The sequence below is a fragment of the Chlorocebus sabaeus genome, chromosome 21, assembly GCF_047675955.1.
Source record: "Chlorocebus sabaeus isolate Y175 chromosome 21, mChlSab1.0.hap1, whole genome shotgun sequence".
In the NCBI taxonomy this organism is placed as follows: Eukaryota; Metazoa; Chordata; class Mammalia; order Primates; family Cercopithecidae; genus Chlorocebus; species Chlorocebus sabaeus.
Genome location: NC_132924.1, coordinates 11,158,384 through 11,179,555, shown reverse-complemented (window position 1 = coordinate 11,179,555; position 21,172 = coordinate 11,158,384). Strand labels below are relative to the sequence as shown.

At 42.4% G+C, this 21,172-nt stretch overlaps 1 protein-coding gene across 18 annotated transcripts in view; it reads right to left on the bottom strand.

Moving 5' to 3' along the window:
* Window positions 1-21,172, bottom strand: part of GRB10 (growth factor receptor bound protein 10) — a 203,281-nt gene that overhangs the window by 90,561 nt on the left and 91,548 nt on the right. The window lies entirely within an intron of this gene.

Below are 21,172 nucleotides of genomic sequence, written 5' to 3'. Positions count from 1 at the left end.
CAATTTCAGGAGCCCCTAACCTCTTTGTCCAGGGTGTGGCGAGTCACTCCAGTGAAGAAGAGAGTTTGGTAGGTGGCAGCCTTTGCCTTTGCATCTCTTTGGGTAGATTGCTAGGATTCCCTCATTTTGGCCTATAGCTCTACTGACGTTTTCCCCAGGCTCTGGGATTCAGGTGGGAAAAGTCATTAACGTGCCCTCAGGCAGGGTCAGAGCCATGATACCTGCTATTTGGTGTTTTTGGTTAAGTGTGTGAAAAGGCTTGGTAACAATATTTGAAAGTCAGTGATCATGTCAGCTCAACATCACCCGAACAAAGGGATGACCCCCATTTTTGCTTTTTATCTTTCAGGCCTTTACTATTTCCAGTTAAGCATTTGACAAGTTACAAACCAATATATATACTACTTTCTTTCTGTGCTTTTTGGCTTGTCATTTTACAGCAGTGGTTTGAAAAGTTTTAAATCAGAAATGAGTATTTACACTTTGGAAAATATATTTGAATCTGAGAGGAAAGGTGGCCTAAGGAATGAGATTTCATGACAGAAAATGGTTTTTATTAATTAGTAACTGTCAGCATATAGTTTCTGGTCCAATTCAAAGGGGAGGGAAACATAAATCTGTTAAATCGCAATGCTCACACTGAAAAGTTGCAATGGGGAAATTTGGGCTTATTCATATTCAATAATTAAATATCTTCAAAGCTTAGAAGAAATACAAATCTGTTTTTCTTTGTTCTATTTTTAAAAAGTAAAAGCAGGTGTATACCCCTCAAAATTGAAAGTAGGGACTTGAAGAGGCAATCGTACACCCTTGTTCACAACAGCACCATTCATAGTAACTAAAAGGCGGAAACAGCACAAGTGGCCCTCAACAGATGAACTCAGAAGAACCTTAAGGACATGATAAGCCAGTCACAAAAGGATAAACACTGTCTGATTCCACTTATGACGTCCCTAGAGTAGTCAAATTCCTATAGATAGTGGAATAGTGGTGGCCAGGGGCTGAGGAAGGAAATTTATTTGACAGGTATGGAGTTTCATTTCTGCAAGATGAATAGAATTCTATGGATAGATGGTGGTGATGGTTGTGCAACTATGTGAATGTTCTTAATGCCACTGAAGTGTGCATTTAAAAATGGTAAGGATGGGCTGGGAGTGGTGGTTCATGCCCGTAATCCCAGCACTTTGGGAGGCCGAGGCGGGTGGATCACCTGAGGTCATCAGGAGTTTGACACCAGCCTGACCAACATGGTGAAACCCTGTCTCTACTAAAAATACAAGTATTAGCCGGGTGTGGTGGTGTGCACCTGTAGATTCCAGTTACTCAGGAGGCTGAGGCAGGAGGATCGCTTGAACCTGGGAGGCGGACACTGCAGTGAGCTGAGATCGCGCCCCTGCATTCCAGCCTGGGTGCCAGAGTGAGACTCTGTCTCAAAAAAATAAATAAAAAACAAAAAATAAAAAACAATGGTAAGGATGGTAAATTGTGTTAGGTGTATTTTACCACAATTAAAAATAATAATTAAAAAACAAAAGCAATTTTTAAATTGAATTGTTCCCAGGTTATCCTCCAGGTGATGCCAAGCAGACTGGCTTGCTAAAGGACCAGGACAAGGGTGGTCATTTCCTAAGTTACACTAAACATAGATTCCTCTTCCTAGAAAAATAAGAATTTTCAGTATAAATGTGTTTGCTTCCCCACTAATCCTGCAGACCATGGCAGGTGGGATTTTAAAAAACTGTTTATCTTTAATGACACATGCAAAGTGCCACTGCCAGTGGAGGCTCATTAAATTAAACTTATAAAAATGTAGACAGTCTATCTCCTTTTACAGACAGCTGGGCCAACAGCTCCTCACCCATTTCCCCAGGACAACTGGTGGCAAAGGCTAAAGTCTAGGGCAAACTTCAGAATCAAATGCAGATAGCCTGGCGGCCAGACAACTGCAACTCTATCATCACCAAAAAAAAAAAAAAAAGTAAGATAATAATTAATCACTCTGTACTTTGAGTCCAGTGAGTTTTTTTTTTTAAATTGTGGTTTAGGGAGTTGTACAGTAATTCTATTTAAAAAAAAATAAGGAAAGCAATTCATCTTAGTGATTTCATCAAAGACTTGGCATCCAATGTTCAGTGAGTATCCCCTAGAAAAGCATGTAAAGTTTCCTCTTTCCTGCGTTTCATCCTGCCACACTGTTGCAAGGAAGCACCTGGGCATTACTAAGATTACTGACGGGTCAGGCCCTTTATGACTGCCTGGACTCTGCACCATAGAGCCTATACAACACAGGAAACAAATTTTCCACTACCAAAACATTACAGCCTGCCCGGCAAGAACCAAAAACCTAAGCTAAAACTGCATTTAATATGCACAGATTCAGCTAAGCAATTCTATCTGTACTACTCAAAAGACACTTTGGGAGTGACAGAGAAACATATCCACAAAATATCAGTCAAAAAGAGCAAAGGATTAACTGCATCTTTCCCAAGTCTTCCTCAGCCATTTGATCTGTTTCCTCTCAGGCTTTTGATTTTAATTCCTAATTCTTCTATTACATCGAAAGTCACGGAGAAGCAGAAGTACACGAAACTATATAAATAACTTGTCATTCTGGAAGGTTCTCATTTTCCATGAACCCTAAAAATATTAGCCCGAGAACACTGGAATTGAAGAGGGAAAATTCACATTATGGTTCAAATTTCTGTCACTCACTAGCACTGTGCTCTCAGAAAGTTCATTTTTTAAAGGTAAATTAGACACTGGGGAATCTTTACCATCACATCCAATGTTAACACTCTATGATTCTGTGGATTTAACTCCATAAATTTAAAATCCATTCATTTACCCGATATTTTTCTTCATTCAACAAATATTTGCTGAGCACTAGCTACATCACTTCAGGTATTGGAAATACAGATGTTAACAAAACAGATATAAATCCCTGCCACCTTGATGCAGTGACGTCTTAAGCAACGACCTTTGGAAAAGGATTTGCAAGGCTAAATATAACATAGCAAGGAAGGACAGGAAACTGTTTTTACTACTTCTGGAAAAATAATTCCCTCCACAAAGAAGCTAAAACCTGCTTCAGTTAAGCAGCAACTAAACGAGAGACAAGGAGGTGGAAATATCCCGTAGGAAAGAAAAAGTGGGCACCCAACGGCAAGGGGCACTGGAGCCCAAAGGAGGGATCCCAAGCCCCAGCGTTCTGCAAGAGAGGTGGGAAGTCAAGGGAAGCGCAGAGTCGAATACAGTGTGCGTCCTCAGACGAAGAGTTTCTTGGCAGAGTTCATGACGCTCCCAGTTTATAAAAGTATCCCAGAGGCCAGAAATTCTCCTAGGATGGTTATGCACACTGCTTGGCAGAGAGAAGACTTTTAAAATGAGATCTCTGTTTACAGGCAAGACAGTCAAGCAGAGGGCATTCAGCTCTAAAAAGAGCCTGAATTCTAAGGCATCAGGACGAGAAAAGTCATTCTAGGAGAACAGTACCAGGCAATTCCAAGAAATGGCAGTTCTCCAAAAACTGAAATGCCCAGGAGAGAGGAGCCGGTTTTCCAGAATGTGGATGGAAATGCAGCTTAACCAGAAAAACAGGACACTCCAGATGGGCCTGAAGGGGCAGATGATCTAGAGCTGTAACCCTCAAACTGCCAGATGCGTGGGGCCACCTAGGAACTTCTGGGGTGGGAAAACCGGTTCCTGAGATGCACCTGGCATTCTGATTCCCAGTCTCTGGGGGTGGGTTCAGAAAATGAACAGAGTTCCTGCTAGGGTCTGAATAGCTGTGTTCTCCCATAATTCATGTGTTGAAATCCTAACCTCTACAGTGAAGTTATTAGGAGGTGGGGCCTTTGGGAGGTGATTGGGTCATGGGGGTAGAGCCCAAATGATGGAATTCGTGCCCTGATAAAGCCCTGGAGAGACCCTTCCCCATTCCACCATGTGAGGACACGGCAAGAAGACGCCATCTGTAATGCAGAGGGAGAGTCGTCACCAGCTGCCAGATCTGGGAGCACCTTGATCTTGGACTCCCCAGCCTCCAGAGCTGGGAGAAATAATTTTCTGTTGTTTGTAAGCCATCCAGTTGATGGCATTTTCTTACAGAAACTCAAACAGACTAAGAGTTCCAAAATGAATGCTTATTATTTTTGTTTTTTTTGTTTTTTTGTTTTTTTTTTTTGAGACAGAGTCTCGCTCTGTCGCCCGGGTTGGAGTGCAGTGGCCGGATCTCAGCTCACTGCAAGCTCTGCCTCCCGGGTTTACGCCATTCTCCTGCCTCAGCCTCCCGAGTAGCTGGGACTATAGGCGTCTGCCACCTCGCCCGGCTAGTTTTTTGTATTTTTTAGTAGAGACGGGGTTTCACCATGTTAGCCAGGATGGTCTCGATCTTCTGACCTCGTGATCCGCCCGTCTCGGCCTCCCAAAGTGCTGGGATTACAGGCTTGAGCCACCGCGCCCCGCGAATGCTTATTATTTTTAAGATAATTATTTTTGAGGTGCCTTTTGAATAGCACCCCAGGGAGAGGGGATGCTCCAGGTTTTGATGAACAAAGTGTGGAACAAGTACAGGGAGAGAGATTTCACAGTGGGGAGTCATGAGAGAGGAAGAGACTTGTGTTATGATTTTTATTGCTTCTCTCTATAGAACATTACATTATTAATGAGCATGACAAACAAAAGCCACCATTTTGTGAGCACCTGCAAGGTACTAGATCCTATGCCAGGCAATTCTCACAGTTCAAGCTGTTCCCAATCTTCCTACCAAACCAGTCAAGCAGGCATTTTTACATATTTCAGGGAAGGAAACTGAGGCACCCAATAACTCAGCTACCAAGACACAGACTGGAGAGTCTGCCTAACTCCAAAGTTGCACATACTGCCTCCTTACATTTTAATAATTGTCTTTAGTTTTTTCCTCACTAAATGTAAGTTTTATTTTAATTTTTTATTTAGATACCTTCCTTTGTCAGTGAACTTGAGTTTCTAGAAGGCTGGAGCTGCCCTTGCCTCATGACCTTACCCTGAGTCTGGCACACACCAGGTGCTCAGTACATGTTAGTTGAGTAGTTGGGAAATAGACTCATCAGTTTCCATCAATCAAGCAGTAGAATTTTCCCGAAAGCCAGACTGCCAGGCAGAGTTCCCAAACTCTCTGGAGGCTGCTGTATCTCCAATCTTTTAGTTTCCTGGAAAAAGGCCCAGAGGGTAACCCACCAGGTATAGAAATGCCAGATTGTCTTATTCCAAAAATGGATGGCACGCGTCCAAAGAAGATTTGTTCCAGGCCTAGGAATCTATTGATAGGATACATTCCCCAGCAGTCAGGCCTTACCAAGTCTTACCGGACCATGCCAGGCCTCCCTGCTCCTCCGTAGACTGCTGGAGTGACACTCAACAAGCCCTCCGTTATGGCGAGCCTTCGCACCTCCGCCTTGAATCCTGCCTTGCCCATCCCAGTAGTGTTTCTGTCCAGGAAATGTAGCAAATGCAACGCCTGTCCTGGGCTTCTCTGCTCTGGGAAACCCCCGCTGCCTCTTGTATGCATGCTTCCCACACAAGCCCAAGCCTTTCATGTCCCCACTCAACCCTGGATGCAGCTCCATGCATCTCCGGATCCTGCCGGAGGGAAGACATCATTTGGCATGTCACTACCTTCTTCTCTGCTTCTGCATGGTGTCTACAAAGCAATAAATCTGCTGTCCTTCTAAGGAACAGCAGCTGCCCATGATATAAGGTCAGTCTCCCCCTTGGTACCTTGTCCTGCCAGCAGAGACCACAATGGAACATGAGAAGTTGGCGCTTGGTGGGATGCTGGGCGCTGCCCTGGGAAGACTTCTGTTTCCAAATGGAAGGTGAAAACAAGATGTGTCTGACACATCATGTCCTTACTGCTCACATCTCCAAGGAGCACAGACACTTAGCACTCAACAAAGCCAAATTCAGTATTGTATTTCACAAGTATTCCTCGTCTGTTCTGCTCAATGCAGCGTATGCTGGTGAAAAAGAGTGGTTCAGACTGAGACACCGTGGAGGGGAGGGGGGAACAGTACAAGAATCTAGCACTATGCCAAATGTTCACATATGGCATCTAAGTAGCCTTATGCCAAACCATGAGCTAAATGCTATCAGCCGCATTTCACAAATGAGAAAACCAAGGTCAGCAAGGCTAAAACACACACTCAGCATCACACAGCCATGAGTAAAACTTGATTCCTCCTCTGGTTTAACTACAAACCCAACATCTTTCAGTTTTCCCAAAGATTTAAAAAACAAAAAAACAACATGATCCCTGGGCTTAAGGAACACAAACTGCAAAGACAGACATATATTTGATAATTTAATAAAGCGAAGTATGACAGGTCTGGGGGAGAAGTAAAACGCCACAGAGGATACCAAAGAGGAAGCAGCTGCTTTTAATGGGCAGAGGGAGAAAGGGAAGCATCCAGGGAAAAGGTAGTGTCATCTCTGTCAGAACCAAAGAATGAGAGAAACTTAAAAACACAAAAGAGGTTAAATCATTCCTGGCCAGGGGCTGCTCACAAAGGCAGGGGAGGGCAAAAATAAACTGCGGTTCCAGAAAAGCAAGCTGTCTATGCAGCTGGCCCAGGTGATGTGTGTATATGTGTATAGGAAGGACGTGAGAAGACGCCAAAGGGTAGAGTGAGGACTTGCTCCTGGGCCATTGAATCCTACTCTTAGAGAAGACAATGGTGTTCCCAGACTGTTTAAAAAAAAAAAAAAAAAAAATCTGACAACCACACAATGGTCAGAAGGTACAGAAGCAGGCAGTGAGCGACAAGGGTAGGGGTCGGGGGTGCAGGGAGTGCGGCGGGGGGCACAGGTGGAGCAGATGTTGAGTGAGACCTGTGAGAAACTGAACTGTCGGCAAGCACGTGAACAGGGTAAGATGGATTCCAGGTTACTGCAGAGTGTACCAGAAGCAGGGGTGGAGGTTATCAGGGGCTTCTGGGAGTCTGTGACAGGAAGTACTCCCAACCAAGGAGAGCTGGCCATGCACAGAGTCTGCTCCTGCTGGAGGGTGGAGGCCAGGAAGAGTCCAACCAGACAACTTGCCTTCATCTCTCTCCGAAACCACTCCCTGCTTCAAACACCCACAGTGGACTAGCCTCTGTAATGACAAGAGTCTAGAATCACTGGGAATGCCCCGTCTGCTCCAAGGTGGGGAAACCATTTTGCCATGATGCAGAAATCTAGCTGATCTCCCTTTCAGTAGCTGGGGTACTGCAGGGAGTCCCCATTCAGGATGCTGAGTCCCCAAGAGGAAGCACTAGTTAAGCAAAGGTACTCTCAGCCATTTGGCACACAAGCAGATTAGAAGCCTGCGCAATTATTTTTCAGTGCGTTTAAAAATATATCCACAAAGATGGGGGGGTTAATGGCTGGGCACTGACTTCCTCTTGTCATTGCAGCCCCCCCCCCACCCTTTGAACAACTCAGGACTATCGTGAAAGACTTTCCTGGTCAGGCTGAATCCAAAGTTGAAGGGGTTTAGGGGCCAGTCCATGCAGGTTGTAAGGCGCAAATGTGGGGGTGGGGAGACCACAAGGCAGGCTCCTGGCTCCAACACTTGCTGAGTCTCCGGGCGCCCCTCAACACCGAATGTTAAACACCACAGAAATGTCTGCTCCTCAGAGGGTCACTGTAAGGATTTACTACAAACGTGCATACAGTGTCTACCCATGGGTAAGAAACTAACATTTTTGAGAACCTCCTTACAGATGCGATTAATTCATAGTGGGGAATATAATATTAGCCATGTTAACAAAAGTGATATTGGAAACCTTGCTAAATTGCTTCTGAGGCAATACTAGTACATTCTGTAGCAAATGACAGAAGGTTTTTTTTTTTTTTTTTTTTTCCTTTTAACCTAGCAAATTCTCTAGTTTGATACCTTCCTTTGGGGATAGAGTTTAAAATTGTATAAGAAAGACAGCTCATGCCAAAATAAGGAAGCATTCTATTTATCTGGAATGGCTAGAGACTGGCTGATTAGTACTGGCTAATTGTGGTTAAAAAGGAAAAAAAGGTTGGGGGCAGTGGCTCACACCTGTAATCCCAGCACTTTGGGAGGCCAAGAGGGGCGGATCACCTGAGGTCGGGAGTCCAAGACCAGCCTGACCAACATGGAGAAACCCCATCTCTACTAAAAGTACAAAATTAGCTGGGTGTGGTGGCGCATGCCTGTAGTCCCAGCTGCTCGGGAGACTGAGGCAGGAGAATCGCTTGAACCTGGGAGGCAGAGGTTGCGGTGAGTCAAGATCGCGCCATTGCACTCCAGCCTGGGCAACAAGAGCCAGAAAAAAGAGAGGAAAAAAAAGGTTAATTTAGGCAAACTACAATATAGTGGAAAAATAAAATACAGACATTGGATTTTAAGAGATAGAATATTCTCATTTCTACCTAGGGGAAATTTAAAGGTACTCTTTCATCACTGATCTTAATGAAATGAAAGAATTCCTTCTTCCTAAGTTGTACTCTGCTACTTCTAAAAAGGATTTGCGCTTCCTTGGATGGAAACGGTCCATATGCTGTGGATCATTAAATTAGAAATGACTCACTGCTCACCACTGCGTCCCCTGGGCCTGGGCCCCAGGCCTCCTATCGCCTAGACAAGCAACAGATACTTGTTTCACAAATGAATGAACGAATGAACGAATGAATGAAAGACACAGGGAAACTGTGGAGCAAGGGGATGAAAAGCAAACACACCAGGGGAACAGAAAGAGTTGCTGGGATAAAGCCCTCTATTGAGCTGCGAGCATCCTGACAGCTAAAGGAAACATGAAACATTAATGGAGTCCAATTATCTGCCAAAGGGGACCAGACAAAAGAGTGGCGTGAACTGTCAGAGCATGGGGAAGGCGAAGGCCCAGAATAGCTGAGATTTGAAAAATTACAAAGGATGACAATGGCTTTTTCAGTTCTGCTCCAAATAAGGACCAGGAGGGAGAGGTCTGCTGCTTGCCTAACACTGGGGCAAGACAAAGAGAACGCAGGCTCCTCAATGCCTTTTTTGTTCCTATCTTCCTTATTAAGACAAATGATCTACAAAGTGAAAAGGAAGGAATAAGCACAATTAAAGGGAAACCACTGTCCCAGGCAGCGGGGGCAGGGCGGGGGGGGCAACTGTAGGGATTCGATCTACTGCTTTCAAGACCAAGGAAAACTCAATCCCTACAGCTGAAATCTCAGTTTGAGTCACTGAATGATCTGAGGAATCAAAAAGAAAGAAAATACCGATGGGCTTGGATAAGGAAGGAGGGCTAATCTAGAAGCAGAAGAGTAGAGGGATGAAATGCTCAGAGGCCAGAGCCCACCAGCCTGGGTTCAAATCCCAGCTCTGCCACTCTCAAGGGCTGTGATCTGGGCAACTCCCCTACTTCTGGCTTCAGTTTCCTCAGTTTCCCTATAAATATGGAGATAATAACAGTGCCTACCTCATATGACAGGTTGATTCAATGGGTTAAAATACGAAGCGTAAGTTCTTAATAGGTTGGGAACCTACTATTATAGCTGGGGAAGTCACTTAAACATGTAAGAAATAGAGATGAAGGTTAGAAATCGTGACATATCTAATAAACTGTAGTATTATAATTTAACTGGAGGTTGTAGAAGAATCATTAATGAAACACACAAATGCTATTATTTGGTGTGGCATGACTCCACTTCCATAAGGCAGAAACAAAATGTGGGCATTAGTCATTTTGTGGGAAAAGGATTATAGATGATTTTTCTCCTAGCTTTTCTGCATCTCAACCCGAATAGAAGGTATTTAGTGTCTGGGGTAGGGGCAGTCACAGAAATCACAATTATCACCAACTTTGGCATCAGTGTGCAAACTGGAGACCAACATTCACTACTTTTCAGGACCATGCTGAGCGTTTGAGAAAAAGAAAGTTACCACTGGAAATAGCACAGTTTCACCATGAGGAAATGATACTAACAAAAGTTACTTTTGTATAGATACAGTTAGCTCCCCATATCCAGAGATTTAACCAATTGAAGATTGAAAATATTAAGAAAAACAGTATACTTGCACATGTACAGATTTTTCTCTTGTCATTATTCTCCAAACAATGCAGTGTAACAACTATTTCCATAGCACTGACATTGTATTAGGTATTATAAGTAATCTAGAAAAGATTTAAAGTATAGGGGAGAAAATGCGTGGGTTATACGCAAATACTATGCCATTTTATATCAGGGACTTTGAGCATCCTTGGATTTTGGCATTCACAGGAGGTTCCTGCAGATATCAAGGGACAACTGTGTATACACACACACACACGTATATATATAATGAATAAAATCTTGAAAAATCTTTTTTTGTGGATAACATAGTAAAAGATGAACTAGGTAAGAGAATATTAGAGCAATCATGATGCAATATGTTGTCTTCCTGCTTGAGTTCATGTTCTCTCATCAATCACGCCCTCATCCAAACTGCTGCCCATGTCTCATGAATGGTAAGGCACAGCAGGAGGGCAGGGCGCTGGGAACTGGTTTCTACCTTTGCTTGCCTAGAGTTACCAGGACTTTCCACAAGGAGGAGAGAGGCAGGAGCTCAGGACCTTTCTGGAGACCTCAAGTCTATTAATGGTATGTGAGTTCAGGAATTCATTAAATATCTATGAAGTATGACTTCAGACCAGGCAGTATAGTGGAACCTTGCGGTATATACCAGGTAGTATATATGTCACAGTAAGTAAGACATGTGTACTGCCCTCAAGAAATGTATGATCTAGGGAGAAAGGGAAAAATACAATATATAAAATAATGCTCGCAGCAGGCAGTTTATACATATAGGAGTGTGCAGGGTGGTTCCTCTAAATTAAAACCTGAGATGGACTTTGGCTTTGACTCCCATCCCACCACTGAGTTAACCTGTCTGTGACTTCTGGGCAAGTTACAAACCTCTCAGCCTCAGTTTTCCCATCTGTAGCTTTCATGAGGAAGATAAGACATGCAGGGAGGTTCTAGCACAGGCCTCAAAGTCGTCATCGGCATCATTATTTTTGCCAATAATTATGCATGATGGGTACACAAGTAAACGAAGACTCTAAAGTGCAAAGTGATTCCTAACTTACCCCCAGTCAAAGAGCACTGCTGGAAGAGACCAAAAGACACAAAAACAGCCAGCCCAAAGCCAGGCTGTGTCCTTCTGCACCTAATGATGCTCAGGTGGGTTCAAATTCTTGGAGGAAAAAAACCAAAAATTTATTTTCTTGATCTATTTTACCTTCTCTAATAACTGGCATTCTTTTCTAATTTTGGTCTTTTCCTCTTGACAGTCTCTCCACTGAGAAATTGGTGCTTCTGAAATAGTCCCTCCTCCAATCTTTTTTCTATACTTCCACTGTTACTAGGAAGGAAAGCACTGCACCAAACACATTGCTACAAATTAAAGCTGCATGCCTATAACCAGTATTTCTGGCTTAAAGAAAACCAAAAGAAGAAACTAAAGAAACTAAAGTCAGAAAACAGCCGTAATGGGATGGAGAGGACCTCTGAACTCCAGAGCCTGAAAGACATGCCTCAAGTCAGGAGTCAAGTGTTTGTGTAGGATGTCTCCATCTGGGAGAATGAACTACATACACTTTCTGGGGCAATCAAGGAAGTGTATGACTCCAGCAATCAAGGAAAATGTTTTGATTCCAGCTCAGGAGTCTTCACTACGACAATCACACACACAGCCCTGTTCTCTAGACAGAACAAAGGCATGTGAATGTGCGTGCTTTGCAGGCATGGGACTGGGGCGCCCGAGGTACACATAGAGCAGAGGAGACAGAGACAGAAGGCACAGAGGCTGGAAGAGCACAGCCTCCGCTTTCAGGCAGGACCATAGCCTGCCCTGACCACAAGACTAAAGCAGTTATACCACCAAGGTGAAAGGGAGACCCAAGCAGTTGCAGTCCGCAAAGAAGAGAAGCCAACCGGAGCAACAAAGTGCCTCTGGCCAAGCAGAAGACAAAAAAAGCTGGGCAGACTCTGCAAGGCTTCTGTTCTGGAGAATGGAGGGAAGTGGGTGCGTGGGACCACTTTGTCTGTGGTCACAAACTCTGCAATCCTGGTCGGGCGTAGTGGCTCACGCCTATAATCCCAGCACGGACAGATCACCTGAAGTAAGGAGTTCGAAACCAGCCTGGCCAACATGGTGAAACTCCGTTTCCACTAAAAATACAAACATTAGCCAGGTGTGGTGGCGCATGTCTGTAATCTCAGCTACTTGGGAGGCTGAGGCACAAGAACTGCTTGAACCACGGAGATGGAGGTTGCAGTGATCCAAGATAGCGCCATTGCACTCCAGCCTGGGCGACAGAGCGAGACTCTGTCTTGAAAACAAACAAACAAACAAAACAAACACCACCAAAAACAGAAACTCTGCAACCTAGCACGAGGCCACTAACTGATAACAATATAAGAGTAGGGGGCTAGGGGTAATTTGCGACAGGGTATTTGAGGGAACTAAGGACATGCTAAAAATGAGTTTTGGGCTCTCTGCCAAACTTTCATAGAGTGGATCTCTCAATAGAGTGAATGACCTTGAACGACTCTGGCCATTAACTTAAATTCTCAGATCCTGTCTCCACCCAAACCAGGCTAGGTGAGATCTCACAGGATGAAGAATCTGTGGTGTGTGCAGCCACCCATCCCTCCCCTACTCACAGGCTGGCACTGATTACTGAAGCCTGTCTTCCTGGGGATGAGACCTCAGACTCCCCCAAGCACTGAACTCAGGAGTCTCAGAGTACCTGTTAGTAGGAAAATTCTGCAGTTTGGTGAGTATACTGTAATGGAACAACCACTCATTTCAAATATTTAAGTCATATTATTTTTTTCCATTGTAAGAATAATCACATTATAGGCACACTGAGAAACTGCAAATAAACCAAAAACAAAAACACATTTCTCACCCCAAGAGGAATGCCATGATAGCAGGTAGACTGTCAATCTCTAAAAACTTGACAATGCATGTCTTCCTTCCCTCTCTCAGCTCCTAACCTCTCTGCTATAGGGAAGCCCCTGAGATCCTGAGAGCTTTAGGCTCTCTCCCGCCCTGTGCCTGGGACACACCTCTGCATCCTCCCAGGGTCCCACACCACCTGCTCAGACCATGACTTCTCCCCACTGCCCACACACTGACTCATTCTCAAAGGTCTGCAAATATTCTTGGGAAATAAATCAAGAAAAATACTCAGAGTGAAATAAGTCAACTTCCTCAAATTTCAAACTCATCATCTATTCATTTTCAAACCAGTGGTGCCACAAATTGCTCCAGGCTGATGTATCAACATCAAAATCACACATTACTGATAACAAAACACCCTACCTCTTGACAACTGCAAAACCTTTGAGGCAGGCATTATCCCAAGTTTTCTAGGGAGTGAAAATAGCACACCTTCCAGCAAGAGGACCTATTTTCATTTTCCCTCTTGTACATATCGTACGTCATCTTCTTGGCTGCCTTCTTTCTTAAGCGGGGGTAAAAAATATAATGCAACCTTTACTTAGTGACTTCAGTCCTCTCTCTGAGCATGATTGATGTCCACTGGGCTAATGAGGTGTAATGCTATTTGCTCCTAGGTAAATGGACTTACCCTGCTGGACTCTTTGAGTTATCTAATGGCTCCTTTTGCTGGCCTCTTCTCTTCCAACACTATACCACTGCCAAAACCACCTCTTACTGAGGTGAACTTACAGGAATTTCTAGGGGCTTTTATTCCTTCCTGTCTGCTATAGGTTTAGATAATAAACATTCAAAGTTCTGTCACTGTATTTTTAAATAAAACAAATAATAATATTTTTATTTTCATTGTGAAATATTGTTACGTTTGTTCAAAATTTTAAAATGCACAATATTAAAAGGTGAATAAAAATCACCCATAAATCCACCACCCAAATTAAACATCATTATATAAAACATATATTGTGCTCTTATTTCCTCTTTCTACAAAACTGGGACCATACAGTATTGTAACCTGTTTCCCTGAAAATCTCAGCATTTTCTTAAGTTACTAGATATTTAACATATTTTAAGACAAAATAATAGTCTATCATCAGTGTATGTAATGTTTATCTGATCAGTTTTGTCTTTCGTTATTTCCTTTATTCTAGGGGAATATGCTATTGATTGAACTGAAATGGATATACATGCACACACATGCACACGTCATTGAAATAAATTCCTGGAATTGATGAGCTTAAATGTATGACCTTTGCAAGGCTTTTGTTAGACAGTAGCAAACCGCCTTCCAGAATTAGACCCAGTTCTTTGCACTCTCCAGCAAGAGCTACTTCTTACAGAGGGCACACCATGGCAGACATGATATCCTATGCTTTACGGACGCATCTTTCCAGTTCTCACAACAACTTCATAAAGAAGGCATGTTATCCCATGTTATAGACAAGGAAACTGAGGCTCAGTACACAAGAGAGCAGAGTTTCAAACGAAACCAGCGTTCACTGGCAGCCTCTCAGGCTGTTACTGCTGCACTACAGGGCCCACTAAGCTCATGAGCCTTTGGGAGCTCTCTACAGAGTCAACTCTATCTACTTTTGTACACAGACTTCAACATCTCTTTTTCAACCCTTTAGACATCTTTACTCAATTGTGTTCCTGGTGAGAGGCATGGCCAGGAATCTCAGCTTGGGTTATGAGCAGTAACAACAATCAGACAAAATTTGCCTAAAACCGAGAGGCCAAGCTTCTAAAAATAAAACTTCATATCTCAAAAATATTGTTGAGGAAAAAATTAAATATAGCATTACCCTACAATCCAGCAATTCCACTTCAAGGTATATACCCCAAGGATTTGAAAGCAGGAACTCAGACCCTTGTATGTCAATGTTCACAGCGGCACTATTCCCAATAGCCACAAGGTGGAGGCAACCCAAGTGTCCCTCCCTCAATAGATGAGGTCCATCCACACAATAAAACATGGTCCATCCACACAATGGAATATTATTCGGCCTTAAAAAGGAAGGATATTCTGGCACAGGCTACAACACGGATGAACCTTGAAGACATTATGCTGAGTGAAAGAAGCCAGTCACAAAAAGGACAAATCGTGTATGGTCCCACTTACATGAGGTACTAAGAACAGGCGAATCAAGTAGTAGGAAGTAGATTAGAGGTTACCAGGGACTGGGGAGAATTATTGCTTAATGGGTACAGAGTTTCTGTTTGGGGTGATAAGTTTTGGAAATAGATAAATGGTGATGGTTGCACAATACTGTTCACATGACCAATGCCACTTAATGTACACTTATACAAATGACTAAAATGGTTAGTTTTGTTTTACATACTTTTAATGAAGAAAGGTTTTTTCAAAATCGTCAAAAGTAATTCCAGCTGTTGCAAAACCACCCGCTTCAAAAGCAAGTGCATCCCTCCCTGCTGTGTGCTGCTAAGAAATGTGGGAAGCATTTTCAGCAACTGTCACACAAAAATAAGCTGCTTACATTAGTTAGGAACAAGGTAATAAAACAGGAGCAATAAATCCTCTTTGCCAGATAGCAGTAACAGGTCAAGGAAAGTCACAGCTAATCTTTTATTCTAAACATCAGGTTCCATGCAAGGATCCAGGCCACTCTGGATCAAACATACCATGTAAAGCCACGGACTATGATGGCAGCATCTGACTATGCCTCGAAAATTAAGGAAGCCGGAAAGAACCACACTGTATGTTTGTTAGATTTGGTCATAGTTCCCAAAGCATCTCGTTAAAAAGAATCCCCAAAGTTGAACTTGGTGTCAGGCACAGAGATGGGAAGGCACTGACTCCTGTAGGCTGTGCTGCGGGTTGAACCACCGCCCCCCCCACACCCCGGGTGGGAAGGAGCCTTTGTACCCAGTGCCAGGGAGCTACAAGCCCTAGGTCCATTCCGCACAGACTCACAGGGCTGTGAACACGCCAAGAGGGAGGATGAACACTCTGCACTTGGACACACTTAAAAGAAGGATCTGTGCCTTTCTGTTCCATCTAACAGCCCTCAGAGCACAGGCTTCCTTGATTTCCAGCTCAGTTAGTTTCCATATTTTTCTTGTGAAATGAGTGTCCAGAATCAGACACAAACACATCATGCTTTCCTTTTTTGTAAACTGCCTGCTCATATTCTTCGCCAGTTTTTCTATGTAATTGTTTCTCTTATTTATAGGATTTTTTTTTTTACATAAATAGGATACTAATACTCTGCATGTTACATGCATTTTTGTATGTACAAACAAGAAGTTACAAATTATTCTTCCAGGCTGAAGTGTGCCTTTCAGCATGTTAAATATCATCTGTTATGTCTACATATAAATTTGTAATGGTAATACACTCAAATTTACCATTTTCCCTTTATGGTGGTGCTAATTCTTATTCACAAAAGTCTTTCTTAGCCTGAGAGAATAAAGATTCTTACTATTAGGCTGGGTGCGGTGGCTCAAGCCTGTAATCCCAGCACTTTGGGAGGCCGAGACGGGCGGACCACGAGGTCAGGAGATCGAGACCATCCTGGCTAACACGGTGAAACCCCATCTCTACTAAAAAATACAAAAAACTAGCCAAGCGAGGTGGTGGGCGCCTGTAGTCCCAGCTACTCGGGACACTGAGGCTGGAGAATGGCGTAAACGCAGGAGGCGGAGCTTGCAGTGAGCTGAGATCTGGCCACTGCACTCCAGCCTGGGCGACAGAGCGAGACTCTGTCTCAAAAAAAAAAAAAAAAAAAAAAAAAAAAGATTCTTACTATTCATTAATTCTTGTCATTCAAATAATTCCATTCCTTGCCACCCCATGTGCAGTCACAGTTCCTGTAATCTCTGTTTTGCCACGACTTCACTATGCTGTGTTAGTTTCCATAAACGTGTGGGTCTCTTTATGGGATATCTATTCTGGTCCTTTGGTCTATTTGCCTGCCCTTGAACTAATAACATCCTTTCTTAGTTGTGATACCGCATAAGTGGGATTGCTATCTGATAGTGCAAACCACTCCTCCATACACCTTGTTTTTTTTCAAATTTGTCTTCAAATTCTTGAGTTTCACTCTTTCTTATTAAAGTTAGGAAACATTTTTCAAGTCACACGTGACAAAACTGTTAAGAATTTGGCTGCAACTGCATTAAACTTAAAGAAAAACTTGAGAAAATGTGACATCTGCACTATATTCTGTCTCCTGATCCATGATCATAGTATAGCTCTACACTTAGGTTGTTTTTATGCTCTGAAACATCCTATAATGGCTGGTAATCTTCCTGAATATACTCCTGGATAGCTTATAATTTTTGTTAATATTATAAGTGGGATTTCTTTTTACATTACATTTCCTAATTGTTTTTTCTTGGCATACAAGAGTACTATTACATTTTATATGTTGATCTCACATTATATCTGCTTAGAGAATTCTTGCTCATTTTAAAAGTGCTAACATATGTGTGTAAATTTTCTATTTGGATAATTATTTACAAATAGACACACACTTCAGTCTGCCTTTCTAATGTTTACATTTTTGTTCCTTCATTTGCTCCTTTTATTACACTAAGACCTCCAGTGATAGCAGGCACCCCTATCTAATTCTAGATGTTCATGAACACGACTCTAACAGTTTTCCATTATGTATGATGCAATGCTGTAGGCTTTTAATAAATAAACTTTAACAAGTTAAGGAGGTTTCTTTTCAGTACTGGTTGAGTACAAACTTTGTTATTATTTGTTATGTATTATAATGAGTGGAGAGTTGTATTAAAGACTTTTCTGCCAGGTGAAATGATTATTCTTTTCCCTTTAATTCTGACATGTTCAGTGTGTTCACTGTTTTATGACAGTAAACCACCCCTGCACTATTATAATAAAACCAACTTGGTCATAACATGTGTTTCATTTACATTTCACCTAAGATAAGGTACTGAATTTGGTTCATTAGTGTTTTACTCAGACTTTTGTTTTATGTTAAAATGTAAAATGGTATTATAAATTTGACTTCTTGCACTATTTCAAAGATACACAAACATGGTATGAATGGGAGAGCTCTTGTCCTCTGTGTAAGCTGTTGTCCTCTGTGTTTAAGAGTGTACACACTTAAATGAGGTCAGGAGATCGAGACCATCCTGGCTAACACAGTGAAACCCCGTCTCTACTAAAAAATACCAAAAAAAAAATTAGCCGGGCGTGGTGGCGGGCGCCTGTCGTCCCAGCTACTCGGGAGGCTGAGGCAGGAGAATGGCGTAAACTCAGGTGGCAGAGCTTGCAGTGAGCCGAGACTGTGCCACTGCACTCCAGCCTGGGCGACAGAGCAAGACTCCATCTCAAAAAAAAAAAAAAGATAAGAAAAATTGTTTGTTTCTTGAAAGTTTAATATCGCTCATCTGCAAACCACTTGAGTATTTTTGAAGATACAATATTGATTACCATTTCTTCCAGAGCTGTTTCTCTATTACGATTTTATATTTCTTCAAAAATCCATTTTATTTTTACATTTTTGCAATAAATCATCTATATCTCCCAGATTTCTATTTTTTTGTTCATAGTTTTTTTGACACTGTTTTTAAAACTTGCTAAAGTGCTCTTAACACGATCTTCTTGGGCACCTTTTGCCCTCCTGAGTGTCTGTGCTAGAGGTTTGCTGTTATGGTCATTTTTTAAAAAGACTGGTGTTTGATTTTGTTCCTATTGGTAATCTCTTTATTTCAATAATTTCTGACTTTAATTTTTATGATTAATTCCTTAGACTTACTCTATTTCATTTCTGTAATTTCAATTTTCGTTTTTTTGAAGCTAGAAATGTAGCCTTACCACCTTCGCAGCATTGTACGACTTTCCACCTGTACTATGTTCACTTTCATTCGGTTCTAAATGATTGATATTTCCATTGCAATTTCCTGTCTAACTCACAAGTAAAATAAGAGTGGGTGTGTTTTAAAGTTTCCTCATGCATGTTTATGTGATTTGTTTTCAACTTTTTATGTTGACGTCTGATTTATTCACACTGGGTCAAAGAACAAGCCTTGCATGAAATAGATTGCTTAAAATTTACTGCAACTTTCTATATACAGTCAACTTTTCAAAAAGTTACACAGGTTTTAGAAAAGAATCAAGAGTCTCTGTCTGTTGGGTAGAGGGAGCTATGTGTGTCTATTAATTTGAGCTTGTTAACACTATCACGAATTGACTTGGAATTACTCCTACTATCTTATTTTGTATTTTGTTTAATATCTTTTTTCTCTTCACATCTTGTTTTTTCTTCTGTTTTCTACTTGATGTTGTTTGATTATTGTTGTTGTTTTTCATATATATTCCCTTTTATCTTTTTCTGCTAGGTTGGGAACTATAGATGATATGCACATTCTTTTAGTAATTACAGTCAATACTTTAGATGTACCTAATATTTTTAAATACACAATTGAGCATTCGTCACATATTATTTTCCCGTATGTGCCATGTTTCCCTAGTATCCACATTCCTTCTTCCTCAAGAAGTACTTTTAATCATTCTTCTAGGCCAGGCACTGCAACTCACACATGTAAACCAAGTACTTCCAGTAGTCGACATGGGAGGATAGCTTGAGGGGTTCGAGACAAGCCTGGGAAGCATAGCAATGACCCATCTGTACACAAAATTTTAAAACTAGCTGGGAGTGGTGGTGCACACCTGTAGTCCCAGGTACTCAGGAGGCTGAGGCTGGAGGATCACTTGAGTCCAGGAGTTCAAGGCTGCAGTGAGTTACGAGCTACACTCCAGCCTGGGTGAGAGAGCAAAACCTGGTCTCTTAAAATATAAAAATAAAATAATAATCATTCTTTTAGTGAAGATTGCCAGTGACACATTTTTTTCTCAATCTTTGCCTGAGAAAGCTTTATTTGGCCTTCCCTGGTCAGCAATATGTTGGCATAACATTCTAGATGGATGTTTATCTTTCCCCCTGCACTTGGGAGTACACTGCATTGTCTTCAGGCATTGCCCAGGGTGCCCAGGTCTCGCCTCATTTCCTCTTGTTGTGTTTCATAGTTTCTTGCCTTGTCCTACAGACATGATTCTTTCACGCATCTGTCTGAGCATTATAAACATGTATTTCAAAGCCTTGGTCACACTTTTTTTTGTTGCATATGGGCTAAATTGGTAATCTCTTGGTTTTGTTAGCTATACTGTATTTCTTAGGATGGGACTGCTTCATGTGCTTTTGGAATGTTGGTTTGCAGACTCGCTTTAGGTGGGTTGTTTTTTCTTTTCCTGCCTCCCCCTCCCCACTGAGCGGTCAAGTCAGGACAGACTGGAGCTGCTGCCTCATGGAAGACTGCGAAGGTTGCAGTCTGCGTCACTGCACTGGGAGGCTGCTTGGGTTAGCTCTGGCTGCAAGGTTGCATCCACTCTGCCCAGCTGCCTGGCCATGAGTTCACATGCACTACAATCCGTCCCAGGCAACAGCCTTTTTCCAGTATCTCTGGAAAACAGGGGAGCCCCACCACAGCTCTCGGCTGGATATGGTGGGCCTGGTTCTGGCCCTGCTTCCCCAGTCACTGCCAGAGAAGGGAAAGCGCAGCCCTTTGTATTCCCTGGGACCCAGGCCAGCAGCACCCATGCTGTTTTGGGAGCCACAGCCCTGAGGGGACAGAGCTATTCAATGATCAGTGGACATGCTTGGGTCTGAGCAAGGCTGAGTTCTTTCGGCTTTACCATTTTACATGCTATGTGTATGTAAAATGATGGAGAGGTGGCCAGTGTCAACGGTGTGCTTAAAGGTATCAACCCTCTGAGTCGCTGAGCAGAGGTGGGGTTCAATATAGTAACGTGTTCATCCCTTCCTTTAAGCCCTGTTTCAGGTGTGGGGATACATCCGAGACTCAGCTTCAACTGCATACTGTGTAACCCCACGTCAGGGAAGAGAACCAGTTGTCTTCTACATGGAATGTGCTCCACGTTCTGTGCTGCAAATAAATGTCCCTTAATTGAACTACTTTGATATCTGTAGAATATTTGAGCGTACAATTTAAAGACAAAGGATAAAAGGTAAGCCTTAAAAAGTTCTTTCAGTGTAATTTTTTTCTGGTTTCCTAATTAAAGTATTAACCTAAGTTTTTATATGAGCATTAACACCAAGGCTCAAATTATTTCCATTTAAGTGAGATTATTTGTGAGCATACAATGTAACGTGTTAAAATTTTCTTAAGCTT